Below are 8,000 nucleotides of genomic sequence, written 5' to 3'. Positions count from 1 at the left end.
CTGTACTTACACACATATGTTGATGTGTACAGTTATTTATTTGCATGAAACATACATGGATGAAGAGAGAAGAGAAGAGACAGAAGGTGATGGTGATGATGAAGGCGATGAAGGCGATGGTGATGATGAAGGGGGAAAAGAAACTGATGAAGATAATAAGACAATAACCTTGACAGTAGGAAATGTAGCCTGAATTAAACTGTATTTACCAATAAACCTTTCCGTGTACAGAAATTGTGCTTACTGAGCTCTGCTTATTTTCAATTTATCTTATCCCTCAACACATTAGAAATCAGGTCTGCTCTGCTACAGTATCGTCATGACGTCATTCGTACAGTACCATAAAGGCAGTTCAGCTCATTGACCAGGAGAGGGCGGTCGCGAGCCGTTAAGTCCCACAGTGACGTCACTTACAGTGAGAGAGCGATCGGGAAAAACGGGGGTGCTTATGTATTGATTTGTTGTTAATAATAAAAAATAATAAAATAAAATAAAAATCACTGCTATGCGGAAGACACACACACACACAAAAAAACTAAAAAAACGGGCGTGCTGTCGCGAGAGCAGCGTGTCGGGTTCACAGCACTGGATTGAAGGCTGGATTGTGCGCCTCTCCTCTCCGTCGTTATTTTTACCGGGACAGCACGAGACTGGAACGGGACACTAACGGGACCCGAGGTGAGAACTCCATCTACGAGAGATAAAGGCAGGGACACGGGGTAGTCATTCACCTGTAAATAATTCCAGCGGACGCACGCGGCAAAGAGTTCGAGCGTGGTGCCGCGCGGCCAGATGTGACATAACGGCTGTCATCTACTGTGCGTAGTTTATGCTGGCTAGGATGCTCTCTCTCTCTCTCTCTCTCTCTCTCTCTCTCTCTCTCTCTCTCTCTCTCTCTCTCTCTCTCTATCTCTCTCTCTCTCTCTCTCTCTCTCTCTCCCTCTCTCTCTGTCTCTCTCTCTCTCTCTCTCCCCCCCCCCTCTCTCTCTCTCCCCCCCTCTCTCTCTCTCTCTCCCCCCCTCTCTCTCTCTCCTCTATTTATTGAGCTGCATGGCTGTAATGGATGTCCATTATTCACGTAGCCGTGACCAGTATCTCCACGAGGTTCTCTTTGGGCATCATTAGGATCGTTTTTATAACAGACGGAGATTCTGTTGGCCGGGACTAGCCTATAACCCGTTCCGTTAGGCTATTCAATTTTATTACAGCTGGTTTGCGTTAACTATTAAGTGCCCGGCGACTTGTTGATAGAAAGCCATGCTCAACCCCGGTAGCAGGTGTCATCAGTCCCGGTATTGATTTGACCTCCTCTGTTTGGTCTGTATGGATGAGGTCAGTGGTGTAGTGGAGGGTATACGCAGATACGCGTTCTTCAGTGGGCATAGCGAAGACTCACTTCTTAATAATCCCCATTGGTGCGCATCAAAGTAGTTTAGTTGAGTTATACGCCATATCAATTAATAGGACTGATGGAGCAGATCGGAATGTTTAGCTTAACATTTTGTTAAACTATTATTTATTCACATTTTAGGCGCAGCTCCCGGTAGGCCAACCGGTGAATGTTCCAAAATGCAGGGGGGGATTTAAAGATGCAGCAACTATCATGGTTTGTTAATATGATTAGGATAATGCCTTTGGTTGCTAGACATTGGAAAAAAGTTGAAAGAACAGGAGAACACATAATGAGTAAGTCTTTATCAAAAATAATGGCCCTTTGAAGCAAGTTAAGACATGGCTAATGATAGGCCTAACCCGTCTTCTGGTAGATGGAAAGGCAGTGCCGAAAACCTTCTCTATGTTGACTAGCTTCTGGCAAACTCCATCTCATGTGCTACAGAAACAATGCTAATCAAACAACAGTGCCTGCATACTAGGTGCCTGCATACTAGGTGCCTGCATACTAGGTGCCTGCATACTTGAATTAAAGGGTAACTACTCTCAAAAATGAACAATTCTTAGATTTTTCCTAGACCTCAAAAGTGGTCTCCTGATGTGGTTCAAGCATTGTTATGGACTTAGAACATACAATGTTGTTGTTTTTCTGTAAAGAAAAGTGTGCCAGAACAAAAACCTGAAAAACTTGGGAAAATCTGAAACCTGTGCATTTCTGATTCAGTGTATCTGTTTCAATATTAGGCCTACTATTAGCCTAATGAACAGTACAGCTTGGGTTGGTCTACTATTAGCCTAATGAACAGAACAGCTTGGGTTGGTCTACTATTAGCCTAATGAACAGAACAGCTTGGGTTGGCCTGACTGTGAAAGACCAAATGGGATTCATCATTTTAGGTCATTCAGAGTGTATGTCACGGTTTCTCATAGCATTTTTCACACAGGGTGCCTTTCCTTTGCTGGGCGGGCCAAAATTAGAGTATAAACACAGACAGACAGACAGACAGACAGACAGACAGACAGACAGACAGACAGACAGACAGACAGACAGACAGACAGACAGACAGACAGACAGACAGACAGACAGACAGACAGACAGACAGACAGACAGACAGACAGAGTCTTGTACAGCTAACCCTGTGGGGACACACAATTAAGTCCCATTCAAAATCCTATTTTCCCTAACCCTAACATTAGCCCCAAAACCTAACCTTAACCCTAAACCTAATCCTAGCTCTTAACCCTAACCCTAACCTTAGCTCCTAACCCTAAACCTAATTCTAACCTAACCCTAAACCCCCTAGAAATAGAATTTGACCTTGTGGTGACCAGCAAAATGTCTCCAGTTGGTCAAATTGGTGTTTACTATTCTTGTGGACACACACACACACACACACACACACACACACACACACACACACACACACACACACACACACACACACACACAAATGCTTGCAAGTTTAGCATTTCACTGTACTCGTGCATGTAACAATACAACTTGCAACAGGAAACACGCACATACACATTAGAATGTTAGAATCACCTTTGGCAGCAATTACAGATGTGAGTCTTTCTGTTTGTCTCTAAGAGCTGTGCACACCTGGACTGTACAACATTTGCACATTATTCTTTAAAAAATTCTTCAAGCTGTTAAGAGCGTTGGGTTAGTAACCAAAAGGTGCCCTTGAGCGAGGCACTTAACCCTAATTGCCTGTGTAAATCGCTCTGGATAAGAGCGTCTGCTAAATGACTGAAATGAAGACGCGGCTGAGCGTCTGCTAAATGACTGAATTGATGACGCGGCTGAGCGTCTGCTAAATGACTGAAATGAAGACGTGGCTGAGCGTCTGCTAAATGACTGAAATGAAGACGTGGCTGAGCGTCTGCTAAATGACTGAAATGAAGACGTGGCTGAGCGTCTGCTAAATGACTGAAATGAAGACGCGGCCGAGCGTCTGCTAAATGACTGAAATGAAGACGCGGGGGTGGGTGATCATTGATAGACAGACATTTTTGCCATAGATTTTCAATCCGATTTAAGTTAAAACTGTAACTAGGCAACTCAGGAACATTCAACGTCGTCTTGGTAAGCAACTCCAGTGTATATTTGGCCTTGTGTTTTACGTTATTGTCCTGTTGAAATGTGAATTTGTCTCCCAGTGTCTGGTGGAAAGCATACCCATAACATGATGCAGCCACCACCATGCTTGAACATATCCAGAGTGATGTCTTATGTTGGATATGGCCAAAACATACCGCTTTCTTTTCAGGACAGCCATTAAACTCTGCAACTCTTTTAAAGTCACCATTGGCCTCAGTGAAATCCATGAGCAGTTTCCTTCCTCTCCGGCAACTGAGTTAGGAAGGACGCCTGTATCTTTGTAGTGACTGGGTGTATTGATACACCATCCAAAGTGTAATTAATAACTTCATCATTCTCAAATTGACATTCAATGTCTGTTTTATTTTATTTTTCATCTAACAATAGGTGCCCTTCTTTGCAAGGCGTTGGAAAACCTCCCTTGTCTTTGTGGTTGAATCTGTGTTTGAAATTCACTACTCAACTGAGGGACCTAAAGCAGATCATTTTATGTGTGGGGTACAGAGATGAGGTAGTCATTCAAAAATCATTGTAAACACTATTATTGCACACAGTGAGTCCATGTAACATATTATGTGACTTGTTAAGCACATTTACTCCTGAACTCATTTAGGCTGGCCATAACAAAGGTTTTGAATACTTATAGACTCAAGATATTTCAGCTTAATTTTTTTTATTAATTTGTAAACATTTCTAAAAACACAATTCCAGTTTGACATTATGGGGTATTGTGTGTAGGCCAGTGACACAAAATGTAAATGTAATATTTTTTAAATTCAGGCTGTAACACAACCAAATGTGGAAAAAGTCAAGGGGTGTGAATACTTTCTGAAGGCCCTGTAGATGGTAGAACTGATGGAATTCCACGTTGCTTTGGAGACTGTAGTTACAGTGCATTCGGAATGTATTCACACCCTTTGACTTTGGGGTATTGTGTGTAGATTGATCAGGATTTCTATTTTATTTAATCCATTTTAGAATAAGGCTGTAATGTAGCAAAATGTGGAACAAGTCTGTCTCTCACTCTCTCTCTCTCTCTCTCTCTGTCAATTCAATTCAATTCAAGGGCTTTATTGGCATGGGAAACATGTGTTAACATTGCCAAAGCAAGTGAGGTAGATAATATATAAAGTTAATATATAAAGTGAAAAACAATAAAAATGAACAGTAAACATTACACATACAGAAGTTTCAAAACAATAAAGACATTACAAATGTCATATTATATATATATACAGTGTTTTAACAATGTACAAATGGTTAAAGGACACAAGATAAAATAAATAAGCATAAATATGGGTTGTATTTACAATGGTGTTTGTTCTTCACTGGTTGCCCTTTTCTCGTGGCAACAGGTCACAAATCTTGCTGTTGTGATGGCACACTGTGGAATTTCACCCAGTAGATATGGGAGTTTTTCAAAATTGGATTTGTTTTCGAATTCTTTGTGGATCTGTGTAATCTGAGGGAAATATGTCTCTCTAATATGGTCATACATTGGGCAGGAGGTTAGGAAGTGCAGCTCAGTTTCCACCTCATTTTGTGGGCAGTGTGCACATAGCCTGTCTTCTCTTGAGAGCCATGTCTGCCTACGGCGGCCTTTCTCAATAGCAAGGCTATGCTCACTGAGTCTGTACATAGTCAAAGCTTTCCTTTAATTTTGGGTCAGTCACAGTGGTCAGGTATTCCGCCACTGTGTACTCTCTGTGTAGGGCCAAATAGCATTCTAGTTTGCTCAGTTTTTTTGTTAATTCTTTCCAATGTGTCAAGTAATTATCTTTTTGTTTTCTCATGATTTGGTTGGGTCTAATTGTGCTGTTGTCCTGGGGCTCTGTAGGGTGTGTTTGTGTTTGTGAACAGAGCCCCAGGACCAGCTTTCTTAGGGGACTCTTCTCCAGGTGCATCTCTCTGTAGGTGATGGCTTTGTTATGGAAGGTTTGGGAATCACTTCCTTTTAGGTGGTTATAGAATTTAACGGCTCTTTTCTGGATTTTGATAATTAGTGGGTATCGGCCTAATTCTGCTCTGCATGCATTATTTGGTGTTCTACGTTGTACACGGAGGATATTTTTGCTGAATTCTGCGTGCAGAGTCTCAATTTGGTGTTTGTCCCATTTTGTGAAGTCTTGGTTGGTGAGCGGACCCCAGACCTCACAACCATAAAGGGCAATGGGCTCTATGACTGATTCAAGTATTTTTAGCCAAATCCTAATTGGTATGTTGAAATTTATGTTTCTTTTGATGGCATAGAATGCCCTTCTTGCCTTGTCTCTCAGATCGTTCACAGCTTTGAGGAAATTACCTGTGGCGCTGATGTTTAGGCCAAGGTATGTATAGTTTTTTGTGTGTTCTAGGGCAACAGTGTCTAGATGGAATTTGTATTTGTGGTCCTGGTGACTGGACCTTTTTTGGAACACCATTATTTTGGTCTTACTGAGATTTACTGTCAGGGCCCAGGTCTGACAGAATCTGTGCATTAGATCTAGGTTCTGCTGTAGGCCCTCCTTGGTTGGTTTCAGAAGCACCAGATCATCAGCAAACAGCAGACATTTGACTTCGGATTCTAGCAGGGGGAGGCCGGGTGCTGCAGACTTTTCTAGTGCCCGCGCCAATTTGTTGATATATATGTTGAAGAGGGTGGGGCTTAAGCTGCATCCCTGTCTAACCCCACGACCCTGTGTGAAGAAATGTGTGTCTTTTTTGCCAATTTTAACCGCACACTTGTCTCTCTCTGTCTCTGTCTCTGTCTCTCTCCCTCTGTCTCTCTCATCTCTCCCTCTGTCTCTCCCTCTGTCTCTCTCTCTCTCTCTGTCTCTCTCTCTGTCTCTCTCTCTCTCATTTGAAGTTTTAATGTTAATTTCCTACAATTCTACAAATTTTGCCATGGGACAGAGATATTTTGTTGTTGTTGTGTTTTACAGCTAATGTCCTGCAATTCTACTAATTTTACCATAGGGTGGAGAGACATTTTAGCAGTTTTAAAGCTAATTTCTTGCAATTCTACACATTTTATAATGAATTATGTCATGTTAATATGATATCTGAGTGACTAACAAAATGAATGGGGGCCCACTGGAGGTCAGGGTCCCTGGGCACGTGCACTGCGTGCCCGGTCAGTATTCGGCCAGGATTACTACCAGTTTAGATAGCTGACTAGACTAACTACTAATAAATAAAAAATCTGACATGGCTAATTGAGTGTTACTGACATAGATATTGACAAATATCGCAAGTTTTTTTTATATTACCCTTATAACTATTACTACTTTCAATCACCCATGTCAGCAAACGTATTTCATTTCAAACTTCACAAATCTCTAGTAGGGCCTTATCGGTTATTTATTATAATGAACAATATCATCAAAATGTTCACGATCAGTGGTCAGTTTAGTTGGTGTCGATCATTTTCGGTTTATCGTCCCAGGTCTAGACTGACATAACAAGAGAAAAACTGCTGATGCACAGCCACATTTCAAAATTGCTCCGTGTGCATTCTACTTTTCTCAATCTCAATAGTAAGTTCCACAATAATTATAATAATACTTTTTGGGGTCGGGGGCCCCCTAGTGGCAAGGGGCCCTAAACGACCTCTTAGTCACTTATGCCTGGATCCGGCCTTGGAGACATAGGACAGGGTTCGTGTGCGTATGAATTACATTATGTAAGAGATATTAAGTGAATATATATTCATATCAACATATTCACAGCCTTTATATCCTCCTCATAGAATGTATGTGTGAATGTGTCTGATTATAATGATGAATTCTTTATACACTGTAGGTGTGTGTGTGTGTGTTATACTGTATAGTAGATTAATGAACATACTGTATAAGCTGGGTGAATTACCTTGTGTATTAGTCTTCGATCATTTCTACTATCTGTCACACACATACACACACACACACACACTTTCACACACACTTTCACACACACGCACACGCACACACACACACACACACACACACACACACACACACACACACACACACACACACACACACACACACACACACACACACACACACATACACACCATCATAGGTGCTCCTGCATAGGCTATTTTGACCAATAACAGTTCAATGCATTTCGAGTCAGTAGACTTACAACTCAAAGTAACAGAGTTCATCGTGACAGTATGTGATGCCCTGGGAGGCAAGCAGCATGTTGTCCCAACTCTTTCTGTGAGCAACTCTGAATCCCTATGGATTGTCCAACTGCCATTCCACTTTCAAGCGGCGTCTGTGTGGATATTAATTAAAATTCAATCAAGTAGCAGGCTTAGCTGGATAAACAGCAGAGACAGAAATGCCATATGGAATTTTTTGAAGTAGTTTGGGGTGTGGCCTCGTCTCAGAGGAGTCCTCCTCGGAGCCAGATGCTGATGACAGGGAGCCCTCTGCTGGGCAGCTGGCATCGAAAGGAGTTTCAATGACAGGCGTTAAGGTTATTACAGCTGCTCGTGGTGGGGAGGTGGTTGGTTTGTCGACAACTGTTGCTGAAAAAC

The 8,000-nt window shown here is 42.0% G+C and overlaps 2 protein-coding genes across 4 annotated transcripts in view; both read left to right on the top strand.

Moving 5' to 3' along the window:
• LOC139367952 (myozenin-1-like) overlaps positions 1-247 on the top strand; it is a 10,050-nt gene extending 9,803 nt beyond the window's left edge. Inside the window, exon 6 of one of the 2 annotated variants that reach the window (XM_071106369.1) lies at positions 1-247. This exon is cut by the window's left edge and continues 295 nt beyond it. The gene's annotated coding sequence lies outside the window, so the exon portion shown is untranslated. The other variant, XM_071106368.1, reaches the window with a different exon arrangement.
• Positions 248-597: 350 nt separating this feature from the next.
• The window catches only part of LOC139367449 (ubiquitin carboxyl-terminal hydrolase 54-like), a 52,543-nt gene continuing 45,140 nt past the window's right edge, over positions 598-8,000 (top strand). For both annotated transcript variants that reach the window (XM_071105660.1, XM_071105662.1), the window contains exon 1: positions 598-678. The gene's annotated coding sequence lies outside the window, so the exon portion shown is untranslated. The remainder of the gene's footprint in view (positions 679-8,000) is intronic.

The sequence above is a fragment of the Oncorhynchus clarkii genome, chromosome 16, assembly GCF_045791955.1.
Source record: "Oncorhynchus clarkii lewisi isolate Uvic-CL-2024 chromosome 16, UVic_Ocla_1.0, whole genome shotgun sequence".
In the NCBI taxonomy this organism is placed as follows: domain Eukaryota; kingdom Metazoa; phylum Chordata; class Actinopteri; order Salmoniformes; family Salmonidae; genus Oncorhynchus; species Oncorhynchus clarkii.
This window is presented reverse-complemented; position numbering and strand designations above follow the sequence as displayed.